This window comes from Miniopterus natalensis, chromosome 2 (genome assembly GCF_054644295.1).
Source record: "Miniopterus natalensis isolate mMinNat1 chromosome 2, mMinNat1.hap1, whole genome shotgun sequence".
NCBI lineage: Eukaryota > Metazoa > Chordata > Mammalia > Chiroptera > Miniopteridae > Miniopterus > Miniopterus natalensis.
This window is the reverse complement of record NC_142082.1, coordinates 149,102,831-149,117,633: the sequence shown is the minus strand read 5'-3', so window position 1 is coordinate 149,117,633 and position 14,803 is coordinate 149,102,831. Positions and strand designations below refer to the sequence as shown.

The 14,803-nt window shown below is 34.6% G+C and overlaps 1 protein-coding gene across 1 annotated transcript in view; it reads left to right on the top strand.

Moving 5' to 3' along the window:
• Positions 1 to 1,628: 1,628 nt before the first annotated feature.
• The window catches only part of LOC107528192 (contactin-1), a 139,197-nt gene continuing 126,022 nt past the window's right edge, over positions 1,629 to 14,803 (top strand). The window contains exon 1 of the mRNA XM_087813935.1: positions 1,629 to 1,675. The gene's annotated coding sequence lies outside the window, so the exon portion shown is untranslated. The remainder of the gene's footprint in view (positions 1,676 to 14,803) is intronic.

Genomic DNA, 14,803 nt, shown 5'->3' with positions numbered 1-14,803 from the left:
TCTCTGCCATATGGCCCTTTACATGAGCCTTCTCACACTTCCCATCTCTGATATCAGGAAAGGCCAGTTCCTTTTAAATGGATCGACTGATCTTCCTTTTAATTTCAATTAACTCAGAATCATCTGATTAGTAACTAAATCTTGGGTATTATATCTCACAACATTTATAGGTTTTTCCCCACAAAGGAAAAGAAATTGTACAAAGTGTGTATACCAAGGGCTGGGAATTTGGGAGATCATCTTAGAATTCTGCCTATCACATCCTATATCTGCCATTTCCTAGCTGCGTGAATTTGAGCAAGTTATATAATTTATCTGTGCTTTGTTTCTTCACAGCTTTAAAATGGAATAAAGATAGACTATTCTTTATGGGGTTATTGTGAGGATTATTTTCATTGGCACATGTAAAACCTTAGAACAGTTATTAATACATAGTAAGAGCCTGCAAATGTTCACTTGACATTCTTAATATATATTCTCCCCACATGTACTGCATCCACTCCCATTGCTTCAATGTTACTGATATTCCTATGACTTCCACATTTATATCTCCAGTCAAGGTCCTGTTTCTGAGCTTCAGGCATTTAAAATTTCTTACCTAATATCTCCACTTAAAGGTCTAATAGCAATCCAAGTACAATTTGTCTAAATCTAAACTCATGATTTCACTTGCAAACTTGATCCTTGCCAGTGATTCTTAGCACACTATACATAGTACCCTTTCATGAGGGTGTTTATGCTTTCCAGTTCCCTCTTCCTTTCCCACCATTCATTCATTCATTACAGATTTTGAGGGAGTATCAACTATGTGCAAGCATTGTGACGAAGGATATAATAGTCAGTAAAACAAATACAGTTTCTGCCCTCAGAGAGTTTACAATCAAGTGAGAGATGCTGATTATACTCTGTTCTCCAAAACCTATTTAAACAATGCCATTTTTGTGACTCTTTAGCAAATACTCAGCACAGAAGTTTTGTTGCTGTTATTGTTGTTAGTATCACTGAAATGCAAGTTTATCCAAACACTTGAGCTAGGTTGAATTCAATCCATTTAATTGCCTACAAATACTTGATTTCCTCTACCAAATGTTTCAGATCTACCTGTTTGTTTTTCTTAAATTTACAGCTGTGTGTATGTATTACCATGCTGTCTATTTACTAATATGTGTACAGACATATGGGATATACACACATATACATATGGTGTATTTACGGTGTATATGGTGTATATTTGGGCTCCTCTAAAATAAATTCCAGTCTAGTGTTCAGTGTCATAAAATGGGGCTATGCTATTATTAGGCACTTACTTAAAATATTAATTTTCAATACACTTTTATTTTCAGTACAATTCAGTAATGCTGAATAAGATGGTTTTTGGAATATAAGCCATCAATAGTCTTTGAAAGCCATAAAAGTCAAATCCCTTTAGTTTAAAAGTGTATACTGATCGTATAAATATATTTTACAAATATGCCCAAACTTTACTGTAATGTTCAAAACTACAAATATAAACTTCTAGTTGATTAAACTGTAACTAATATATTGTAGAAAATGTTAAAAATCATTGCTAAAAGTAGAAACATCTTTATGTGTAAGCTAACTTACTAATTTCATAATTATTGGTTTGTAGATATCCAATTTGGACTATTTCTGAAGCTGAATTCAGAACATTAAGGTAAGCTGTTTATTTGAGGTGCAAGTGTGTATGTGTGTGTATGTGTGTGTTTCAAGCAATAAAAATATGTGGCAAAATTTTGTGTAATAGAATATTCAAACCTATTTCTAGTTACTGAGTGCCTAGAAAATTTCTGGTCCATGATAAACATTCAGTGATATTGGTTTCATTTTGTCTTTTCCTACTATTTTTCAATTATAAAAAAATCAAAACATATGATAAACTGCTTGATGACTATTTGTTAAATATCATGTCAGTGTTCACTCTGAAAATATTCATACCAATAAATCACCTTGCAATACACAGAGCAATTAAAGACAAATTAATATTGAATAGTGTAGTGCTCAGTATTGCTGAGTTAACAGGAGCTGGAATGAGTTATCAAATGTGGAATGGTGTGTTGGGATCATGCCATTGAATTAATAGTAAGAAGAATGGCAACAGCAATAACAATACTGTTTAGTTAATGTTATAATTCAGACACTCTAGTAAGCACTTTATTTATATGTTTTATGTCATGTAATCCTCAAAATTTCATGAAGCAAATGTATTATTATTGTTGTTATTAATCTCAGTTTACAATGAGAAAACTGAGGCTTGTGTAAAGTTATACAGCTGGTAAAGGACATACTTACCAGCTGAGGTCTATCTAACACTCATGTTTTGGTTTCCCACCACTATGTTAAACTACCTGGAAAAATAAGTGTTAAGCAGTATTTTGTGAATTTTGGATTGAGGAGATAGTGAGAAGGGAATTTTTTGCTGTGTGAAAACTGCTAACAAAAGTGTGAAAGATGAAAGAGATAGGCACTCTTAGAGCGACAAGTTGGAATAAAGAGCATTTGAGGAAAATGTAGTAAAGATTGTAAAACCAGAGCCGACTGAGATGACCAGATTGCAGACATATTTTGGTGGTTAAAATTGATTGTTCTAGTTTCCCTGCCAATGTCCTCTACCTGCAAACCACTAAGTTCAATTTTTACTCTTGTAGTTGAGTATAAGAAGCCACAATCTGGTCATGATATCAGTTTTAAAAAATTAACAAAAAATACTAGAATTTGGGGGACTTGTTGTTGAAAAGTACCAAATCCTGTCAAGGCATGAAATGATGGCCTAATGCTGATAGAAGCGTGGAGATAGGGGGGCATGCTATTGCCAGAAGACATGAACACGAGCAGCTGACAGTTCTTTATGATAGATTGGGTACAAGGAGTAAAGGAGGAACAGAGATGGTTTTAAGTTTGCTCCTATGGCAAAAGGGAAAACAATTTCAAAACTTTTTTTGTTAGAGAACAGAATGAGTTTGAATTCTCTGTTTTGCATTGGAAATATTGATGGGGCTTTACATTTATATATTCTGTAGGACATAGAAAGTTAAATAAAGAAAAGAGGTGATGATTGGATGCTAATTCCATGAACAGTATTTATTAAAGGCTTTAGAGTGGGTAGATTACTATGAAAGGATTAGGATAAAAATAGAAGCACATGGGGCTGATGATGTATTTTTTACTTTATTTTATCTATTTTCATCAACAGCTTATTTATTCTTTCCAATATATTCTGGTTAGGATATTTTAAACACCATTTTCAGTTGAACATTTTAAAAATGAAATAGAGCTATATAAGATTGAAAAGTATATATGTGAGATGATGCAACCTGTATAATAATCTTGCCTTCTACGCCTAAGTAAATTCTCAAAGATTTTGTTCATTTGAGGTTTGTTTATTTCTTTGTTTGACAATGTAATGGTTATTTTTTAAAAGTAAGTAAATGCAAATTACTTAAAACTTAACTCCGGAGTTACTTTCCTCACTTTAAGCATATTTTTTCCACCTTTGGGCACTATCATTATCCTGTTAACAATGCTCCAGGTAAAATACAATTTAAAATCAATTTTATTTCAAAATAAAAATGCTCATTCACTCACTGTGAAATGAAACACATAAATTAGATGATAAACAGGGAGAGAAAGAAAGAAGGGAAGCTCTACTTAGGCTGTAAGTTACTTCATTTGGAGTGATGTCTGTCTGTAATGCTGGCCTACAATATTGTAATGTTTTTATAATACTGTAACAATTTTTTTCTAATATTAGAAAAAATATAGGATGAAATCATATGTGCTCCAGAATTATAACCTTCTTACATTTAATCAACATCTTCATTCAGAGTAAATTCATCAATTATTTATTCAGTAGATAAATTCAGTGCTAAATTCTGGCCCTGCCACAATACTTTTAGTAGATATGACTTATCTTTTCAAGATGTTCACAGTCTAATAAAAATATGTAAGCAAATTATTAAAGCATAGTGTAATCCCTTGCTATGGAAGCATAAAAAATGGGATTACTTCTGATGGAGTGGATCCAGACTTTTCCCCCCCAATTACATTTAATATACAATATTGTAGTAAAGTGTACAACATAGTGATTAGACGCTTACATAACCTGTGAACACCCCGATAAGTCTAGTGCCCGTGTGACGCCATACATAGTTATTTGAGTGGATCAAGATTGTTCATAAGTATTATCAAGGAAATTTGGATCTTTAGTTTATAAATGTAAGAGAAGATATACTTTCTAAATGTATATTTGAGGTTAATTCTGTTTACTGAAAGTATAAAGGCAGTACAAAGATTGCAATGGTAGCCTTTGAATTTCTTAGAATTTGATTCTCAGAGACAATGATATTTGATATTTTCTGTATTTAGAGTATGGAGGAAAGTCTTTATATAGTTCTATCAGTATATTTTTAGAAGATAGGGATTTTAAATGTGAAATGTATTACCTGTGGCTTGCTACTTACTTTTCTTGACATTGGTGCTGTCAAGAATGGTACTTGTTAAATGCATTAAGAAGTTGAGTGGAAAAGCTATTACTTTGGTGTTTTACTTAAAGTGTAAAGTTCTTGTTGTATAGGCCATGAAATGTATTATTTCAACTTTTAAGAATAAATTTGGGTAGGTTTAAAAATATATGGAGCCCGGCCGGGCGTGGCTCAGTGGTTGAACGTTGACCTAGGATCCAGGCGATTGGGGTTCGATTCCCGGTCAGGGCACATGCCCAGGTTGCAGGCTCAAGGCAGCTGATCAGTGACTCTCTCATCATTGATGTTTCTATCTCTCCCTCTCCTTTCCTTTCTCTGAAATTAATAAAGATATATTTAAAAATATATATATATATGGAGAATTCCTTTTCTGGAAGCTGTTAAATGAAAAACTCTAAAAACATAAGCCTTTTAAAAAGTGCTTTTCTGAAATGGTCAGAAAGAATCCAAAGGGGAGAAAAATGAAATGAAAGTGGCAGCCCTGAGAGTAAGCAAGGGCAAAGCTTGGAACAGAAGATGAAGCCTAGCTACTTGGCTAGCTCAAGTTGGAGTCAAATAGAAGAATCTCAGAAAACCAGGATCCTCAATGACAACACTCTAAGAGTCAGGGTCTATAGGAAATAAACCTACCTCTGAGAAGGTACATCAAAGAAACATGCCTATCTAGATTTTTCCACTGAGTGGAGGAACACAGATTCACTCTTAGAATTCAGAACTATTAGGCAGCCTTCACTGAGGTTTGGTAGCAGAATTTACTTGTGTTAATCAACAAACTTTATCAATAATTTAAGTGATTCCAGACTCACAGTCATCGGATAAAGGCAAAATAAACTGTTTGAAGTATAAGCCCAAATTCAGTGCTTCAAAGAGAAATTTCTAAAGAAAAACTATTTAAAAATTACAAAGAATTTGTAAAGAATAAAATAGACTTGAGAGTAGGCTGAAAAAAACATGACAGGAGACACAGTTTTACAAAGATATATATATACATTATATTGGAATGAGCTGATTCCAATATAAGTAAGTATGTTTAATGTGCTATTTTCTATTGCTGCCATAACAAATCACCACATACTTAGTGTCATAAAATAGCACATGTTTATCATCTTATAGTTCTGTAGGTCAGAAGTCCAATACAAGTGTCACCAGATCAAAATCAAAGTGTAGGCAAGATGCATTTCATTCTGAAGGCTCTAGGGGAGGATTCAGTCAGTTCCTTGTTCATTTGAGTTGGCAGAGTTCAGTTCCTTGTGGTTGTAGGACTGATCTGGTTTTGTTTGCTGGCTCTAACTTGAGGGTTAGAGCTTCCAGATGCAGCCCTGGCATTGGGTTCCTTTTAATTTTGAAAGCCAGCAATGGCATATTAAGACTGTCTTACATCATATCCTTCTGATTCCTTTACAAGTTGGAAGTGTTTCTACTTGTATAAAATTCTCAATAATTCTGTGGGACTTCCATGGATGTCACAAGGATTTGCTCCATTAGACAAGATTTTTAACAACTCCATGAACTCCTCTCCTAAGTGCTATAGTTTACTCAGGACTTGGCAGCTATCATCAATCAAAAGTAATTTGCTTAGCACTAAATATGTACTCACTATTCTGCTTGGCACTTTTGGGAACACTGGGAAAAGTGTTACAGTCCTTCGTGTATTTCACAATGTCATTAAAGGCTGTTTATTAGGGTAAATTTTGGCAGGCTCTCCTTGTTATTTCCTTTGCACAATTGAATTATTTTGGATGTTTAATAACTTGAAATTCTCATCAATTATGTTAGAATGGATTACAGAATAGATATTAAAATAGATATTAAGTGGTTCCAGACTTATTTTTCAAGCATGACTAATGTAAGAAAATCTCATGATTCTTTATTCCATTTCATCAAAACAAGAATTTCTTCTTCAATTTTCTTCTTCAAAAGGAAATCCAAGAATGTACAGGGGATTTAGTGCCTGAGATTCAATTAAAAAAAAAAAATACTGTGAATTTTAAGAAAGCAAACATAGGCTTTATTTTCCCCCAGAGTTACACGATGACATTCATGTGGAGTTTAAGAAAAACATTTTACTAACGATTAGCATATAATAATTTACTATGTTTTGCTCGATGCATAAGTTTATCTGAAAAATATATACTGTTTTGTGGTATCTCTTTTGAGCAGAGTAGATTAGTACCAAACAGAATTGGTTTGAATTACTGGCTGTGAATCTTTAGACAAGTTATATATCTTTTCTGAACCTTCATCTCACCACGAAAAAATTAAAAACAACCCTGACCAGGTTGCTCAGTTGGTTAAAGTCCTGATGAGATAAGGCAAGGTTGTGGGCTTGATTCCTGGTCAGGGCACAGTTAATAAAAAAATATAAAAAATGAAAAACAACTGGAATTCAAGTACAATCATACTTCTTGGCATGCTCATATTAGTTTGTCCATTGTCTACTTCTTGAGGCCCTCTCTATCCCCACTTCCATGGCCCAAGATTCCCAGAGGATTACTCTAGCTCAGGTAGTCTGCTCTGCTTCCAAATCCCAAGCAGAGAGAAAACTGGAAAGTCCACCCATTATTTTCTATCACTACCTATGGAGCTGCTATGGAAAACCAGTTCCCCATCACATTCTAACTGGTGATTTTGTACTGCTGCAAGGATTTCCTGATTGCATCCAATCCCTGCACACTTTTAGATTTCATGATTTCATCTATTATCTAGAACAGCAGTTTTCAAGCTTTTTTCCTCTCATAACACACATAAACTTAATATCCTGAGGCACACCAAAAAATGTAATTTTGCTGATCTGACAAAAAAGAAAAGGTATAATTTTTATTTATTCACACTGGATGACTATTGTTGTGTTGGCTGTTATTTTTTTATTTAACAACCTAAGGGAAAAGTGGTCAGTGCCCCTGACTAAATAGTCAGGTATTGCATGTTTTAAAAATTCTTGTGGCACACCAGTTGAAAATTGATGATCTAGAAGAAGCTCAGCCATTGTTCCTACAATGTCCACCATCGTATAATGGCCAGGAGAGGAAAGTCTGCCAGCCTCAGGCTTTTCTCAGTAACCTCTAAACCATGGTTCTGAGCTTGGGCCAATGCCTACGCTCTCCCTTGACTCATGGTGACCTCTGTAAGCCTCCTGATATCCTTTCCTGCCAACAGCCTCAATCAGAAACAGAATTCCTTCAAAGAGGTTCCAAAAACATCAAATGACAAAGGGATCCTTCTCCAACCCCAAGTAACTGCTCAGGAAATTTACTCAGTGACCCACAGGGGAGCGAGCCATAATTTAGCAAGTCATAAAACGCTCTATTATTACCTTCCTCAGGGAAATAGGTAGCTACTAGCTTACTAGGGACAAACAAAATTACCTTTAAAAGGTTCTTTCTATAGAGAAGCTTCTTCTCTTTATGTTCTGCTTCATCAGTTACATCACACATCCTGCTGCTATGAGAATTAATGTGATGACATATATTAAGTGCCTACTGGTACCCACTACATAGCAGACATTTAATATATTTTAATTTCCTCCCTTGTCCTCTATTCTTAATTTCTAGTTTAAGCCTTTATTGTAATTTTTTCTACATATATACCCAAAGTGAGATTATAAAACCTGCAAGGGAAGAGAGTTATGCCTTGTACATCAAGCCTTCACAGATTATTCATCATAATGCCTTATACATAAATATTAATAGATTTAGTGATTACTTTGAGAATGAGTTTTCTATACATAGATAATATAATCTTATTTTTAATTTTTTTGGTATGACTTACTGCTTTCATGCTAATGTCATTATTCTAAGAAGAAGCTCGACAAGGAAAAGAGATAAAATTCTAATTAATATATTTGCATTTTGATTACTGAATCACATGTCAATAACACTTAAATAGCTTAAAAATTTTAATGAACACTTGAAATGATGGGTTTATTTGTTCCCCATAAATGGTGAGGCAAGAAACATTTTTCAGGATGATAATATATATATATATTATTACTAATTGAATTTATTGGGGTGACATTGGTTTTCAAATCTATATAGGTTTCACATGTACAACTCAATAAAACATCATATGCATACTGCATCCTGTGCCCATTGCCCCAAGCAAAGTCTCTTTCTGTCCCCAGTCCCCCCACCTTTGTCCACCTTCACCTACCTCCCCCCCTCTTTCCCTTTGGCTGTCACCACACTGTTGTGTGTATCTATGCGTTATGTGGAACAGACTGACAACTGTCAGAGGCAAGATACATTTTTATGTGTTGCAGTGAAAAGAACCTAAAGAAACTTAAATTTGAGTTCCAGATTTCCACTGACACCTACAAGAGTATAAGCAAGACATTCAATGCTCCTCATGTGCAGAAGGGGGAAAGGAGGAAAAGATCATTATAACAATCAGAGCAAGTAAATGTGCAAGTGCTTTATAATAGGAGCCCTTTAATTTAAAAAATGCACTTATTTTGAAAAACTTGGAAAGTGAAAGAAACAAATCATAACCTCATATCTTGTAGATAGGCTTTTGTTAACATCTTGAGATATTTTGAAGTCATATATACAAAAATTTTGATGTTCTATTTTTTTACTTCATCTTAATATTGTGTGTATTTCATTTTTGAAACACCCCATGTCACAAATTCTTCAAAAACATTATATTAATGTTATACTTTATATAACTTGGCCATTTCTCATGGTTACAGAAGTTTTTTCCTAATGTTCCCCTTAAAAATAATTTTACTGTTAACATTGTTGTGATATTTCTATAGTTATGTGTATTTCACTAGAAAAGAGGCTATGAACATTTGTGAGGTTCTTACTCTTTAAATTTACACCACTGATATTTCCTACTTTAACATTCCTTGATCCATCTAATCTTGAAATACTGCCACAGACCCATGACTTGTATAAATCTGTTATTTTGCTCAAGCTCACACTTGAGTGCTGCCCAGGGCTGTTGTTAATAGCATGCACTTCATCTATGGAGTGAGTCCAGTGGCTGCATGTCCTTCAGTACTCAGCATCTGTGTTCTTTCCTCTCGAGGGTCCACATTAAATCTCTCTTTACTACACAGTGTTATAATAAACCCATAGGTTTCCTAACATGAAACTGCTCTTTCACCCAAAAGAATATTCTTTTAATTTGTTTGGAACTAGATTTGCTAAGATTTTATTTATTACTTAGCACTTATGACATCTATATTTTTCTCCTTTTTGTGCTTCGTTAGATCTGGCATCGGAGCTGTAGTTCTAGGTTTATACAATGAAAGTAGTAGCCTAAATCACAAACTGCAGAGTAGAGTGCAAAAATGGAATAATTAAAGTTAAATATAACAACAAATTGCCATTATATAACCCAGTAGCTAATATTTCTAAGGACTGAATTAGTATCCAAACTTCTTGCAACAATTATAAAAATGAGCTCAAACCAACAAGATAATATATTTCAGATGTAAATATAAAATTCCTCATTTAAACTTGAAAATATAATTGTATTAAATATGGGGTACTAAGAACCTGACTTGGCACAAATTCATATGAATTAAATAATTGTGCCTTTAGGAAGACAAGTGTTATATATGCCATAGAGTGTACCAGCTACTGATGAAGCTAGTGTCAGATTATATTGCATTTATAAAACAGAAAAAGGGTGGCATTTTTCTCACCATATTTCTGAGAGTCTTTCAAAGGTGCAAATTCTAGTATATGTAAGACTTGTAGAGTGCGTATGACTCCTGCTCTTAAGGCCCACGTCCTGTTGGTCTTTGGCATTTGTCATATCCAGCTGATGCCCTTTGCTGCCTCTAAAGCATAATAGATGACTTTCAGGAGCCAGTGAGTCTCCTCCATGACTTCCGGAGGTGGGCAATCTTATGGATAAGAGTTGCATTCCCCTCTTATCCCACGTGAGCTGTTACCACCTCTATATATTTACTTCATTCTACCAAGATACTGCTTACAAGACTTTGATCCCTAGATGAGAGCTTCCAACTGTGGTCTGTGGACTGTCTAAAGTAACAGGAAACTCATGGTTCTCTCGGTGCACCACTAAGTCCCATAGGAAACTAGAGTGGACTTTGCCCTCTTCTCCCTGTCTGTACTTTTTGGGCATCTCACAAATGTCCAGTCCCCAGGCCCTGGCAGCACTGCAGAGATCTGGGACTCTGCTGCTCAGTAACCTGCAAGCAGGTACAGTGAGTCCGAATTCCACATTCAAAATCACCAGCAAATCTCAAGGGGGGTTTTCTGTCTACCTCTCCTACCCCTGCCACCACTGAACAGAGGAGGAGGGCAGTGTCAGTCTCTTATTTCTCCATAAATTCTTCCTTCTAACTGTTTCTGAAGCTTCCATTCAAATCTTTTCTGTGTTGAAAAATCCCAGAAAACCATTTCTTCCAATTTCCCAACAGTGGTCTAAATGCAAACTTCAGGGATACCCCTTTGCAGCAACTAAGGGCTGGACTGTTATTCTCAGCCAGCCTAGGATTGCCTCCAGAGAATCCCTGCCTCTTCCTTTTAGACATTACATGGCATAAAGTAACCTGCCCACACTGATGGTGGTTGGCGATTCATCACTGGGGGAGAGAGTTATATTGAAGTGAAGTAAGGGACAAAACTTGTGAAGACGCAGCTTAATCAATCAGTGGATGTTTCAAACACTTGTTATGTGATCAGCACTGTTTGGAGATTCATGGGTGGTGAGAAAAAACATAAATCGTGGTTCTATCCATCAAAGGTTACATGCTCCACATGAGAGAATGAAATTAACCTGAAGAATCATTAGAAAAAAGTTAAGTGTTAGGGTGCAGGGTGATGATCATAGACATTGAGAGGAAGGAGACAACTCTCCTTTGAGGATGGTGTCCTGACAGAATGTCTCCTAGAGAAAATAACAAGTGAGCAGAGCTTTGGGGAGAAAGGAGATAGAGCAGGGCTCAGCTTTCAGCTCCTCCATTCACTGATTATATTTTCATGAAGTATTATTGCACCTCTTTGAATCAGGCATGGATGTCGTGGTAAGACAAGGGGCCATGCGTAGTTTATTCACTTCAGAAGTTGTTGTGAAGTTTAAATAAGATGTTTTATATAAAATACTTGGAATGCTTGGCAAATAGACATTGAATCACTATTCTTTATCTTCTCTTCTCTTTGACATAGGTGAAATCTAAATATGAAAAAGGAAATTAAAGCATTCAAGAAGGCAGCGCAGGGGAAATGTTGTAAACCAAGCGGTAAAGTAGGGCTGAGCAGAGCAGGTACAGAGAGCATTGAGGACACAGGCTTATCTGCATGTTGGAAATAAGTTCTTAGTTTCCAAAGATGTCCTCTACATTGCTTTCTATCTTGATTTACAATGAATATATTTCTTATTTAACTGTGAGGTCTTGATTGCATTTGTTTTGTTTTTTTTTTTCCATTATAGCTGTTGGTGTTTATTCTCCATAAACTTTGGTTAAGTTCCTTGCATATAGACACGTAGGAAATATTATTCACTTGTGTATTCACTAAATAAATATTTATTCAGCACCTACTGGGTGAATAAATTCAGGTGGTATAGAAAACGTGAAACTGGATTATGAAGCACATGTGACATGAGTATCAAATTTTGAAATTCACAGGATGGAAAATAATGCCTTGTACATTTTAAAGTTGAGCATGAGCATGAACTGTAATTGAAAAATAAAGTTTAAATAAAAAATAATAAAACTTAGTTTAGAATTTTAAAAAGAAATATAATGCCTTTCTCTTCCATTCTACCTTATGTTTATTCTCTGCCATTTTTTATTTTTAAATTACAATTTTATTTTGTATTAGTTTCATGTGTACAGCTTAGTGGGTAAACAGTCATTTACTTTACAAAGTGTTCTCCCTGTTATTTCAAGTACCCACCCGGCACCTTACATGGCTATTATGATATGATTGACTATATTCCCTATGCTGTAATTTACATCTGTCTATTTTGCTGTCTATTTTGTAACTACCCATTTGTACTTCCTAATCCCTTCACCTTTTCACCCAGGCCTCAACCTCCTCCCCTCTGGCAACCATAGGCCTGTTCTCTGTGTCTATGGATCTCTTTCAGTTTTCTTTGTTTACTCTGTTCTTTAGATTCCACATGTAAGTGAAATCATATGGTATTTGTCTTTCTCTGACTTATTCACTTAACATAATATCCTCTAGGTCCATACATGCTGTCTCAAATAGTAAGACTTTATTCTTTTTAAGGCCAAGTAACATTCCATTGTATATACGTACCACCACTTTTTTATCTACTTATCTATTGATGGACACTTGGGTTGCTTCCATATCTTGGCTATTATAAATAACGCTGCAATGACTGCGGGGGTGCATATATTCTTTCGAATTAGTGTTTTGGATTTCTTCATATAAATTCACAAGTGGAATAAGGCAGTTTCATTTTTAATTTTTTGAGGAAACGCCATACTGTTTTCCATAGTGGCTGCACCAATCTGCATTCCCACCAACAGTGCAAGAAGGTTCTCTTTTTACCACATCCTGTCCAACATTTTCTATTTGTTGATGATAACCATTCTGACAGGTGCATCTGTAACATAATTGCTTCTGCCATTCACATCTACCCTATTAGAGTAGAAATGTAAACACTGGATGAAGGAGGAACAAGGGGTAACCTCATAGGAATACATTTAGATCACTTCTTTTATACATATCTAATAAAGGTTCCACAGTTTAGAATTTTACCTGGATGTATGCAAAATGAGAAAATGTTTAAAATCTTGAACAAATTAAGAGATTTAGTTTAATATCCCTATTGTTGCACAACAGGGAAAACAAGTAAGATAAATATGCTCGTTGAGCAACACTTTTCATGCATATTTTTAAATTATGCCTGTAAGAGACAGCAACATTATTTATTCCTGGGTTGGTGAAGTGCTTTGAGAGCAATGCCCCGGTGACAGCATAAACAGAAGACAAAGGCCAGTTTGTTTTTATATCTAAATAGTGGCTTGTTGGAGAAGAGTTGTGCCAGCCAGTACAGAGTGGAATAGTGTTTTACTCCTCTTAAGATAAATGGATGGCTGAATGGCCCAAGTTCCTGCTGTTTTATAGGCTGCCCCTTGAATTTGAAAATGAATGTGTTCTTTTTCTCTTGAATGGATGGTGAGAAAATATATCATTTAAATGAAACTGAACTCATAATATTTGCATTAAAAATATGTCCACCTGGTATTTTACCCTGTTTGATATATTCCTAAAAATATTAAATATCTTATTTGTTAAATATTGCATTTTTCAGTAAATCATATTATTATGAAAACAAGGAATGGACAATTTGCCAATGTGCTACACTTTTAAAATGTTATTCCTTTAAACAAAGTGCTATCTCATTAATAAACCATTATTTAAAACTTTTTACTGGTAGATAATAAATTCAGCAGATTGTCTCTTGAGTGCCATGGCGAAAAGTCTCTTTAGGGGATAGAAAGAAAAGAAAGTACAGCCTTTGCAATCAAGATGTACAAATTAGTACATGTACAGAGAATTATAACACAAGAGGATGCAGGAAAGTCACAGTGACTACAAGAACAAAGAAGGGAAAGGACTTCTTGTGAAGATGAGTGATTGGGGAAAACTTCACAAAATGATGGAAATTGAAAAATGAGTCTCACCCAAAGCAGAGAGAAGAATTAGGAGAGAAAAATTGAGTTAAATAATGGAAATCCTTAAATACCAAGAGAAAATTTGATTTTTGTTCTATAGATATAGAGCAGTTCTGATGGTTAATCAATTTAGCTAGGCTATAGTACCCAGTTATTTAATAGACCACTAATCTAATATGTTACTATAAAGGTATTTTGTAGATGTGGTTAGCATCTAAAATCAGTTTTAAGTATCACAGATTACCCTCCCTAATGTAAGAATGCCTCGCCCAATCAGTTGGAGGCCTTAGGAGAAAACACTGAAGTTTCTCAGAGAAGAAATTGTGCCTGAAATCTGCAGCATCAGCTCCTGTCTCATTCCCAGCCTTCTAGCCTGCCCTAGGGATTTCTTATTTGCCAGCTATACACACAATCATGTGAGCCAGTTCCTTAAAAAATTTTCTTTAAATATATAAACATATATATTCAACATATATAGTCTAGAAAAATATATTTTCTGTATATTATACATATTTTGCTACTATTATACATATAGTCTACATAGTATACACACATTTTCTATATAATATACATATTATATATATAATATATAATACATGTAATATAATTCTGTTGCTTTTATTGTTTTTCTGAAATACCCTGACTGAATCAAAAGTTATTAAAAATTTTAAGCAAACTA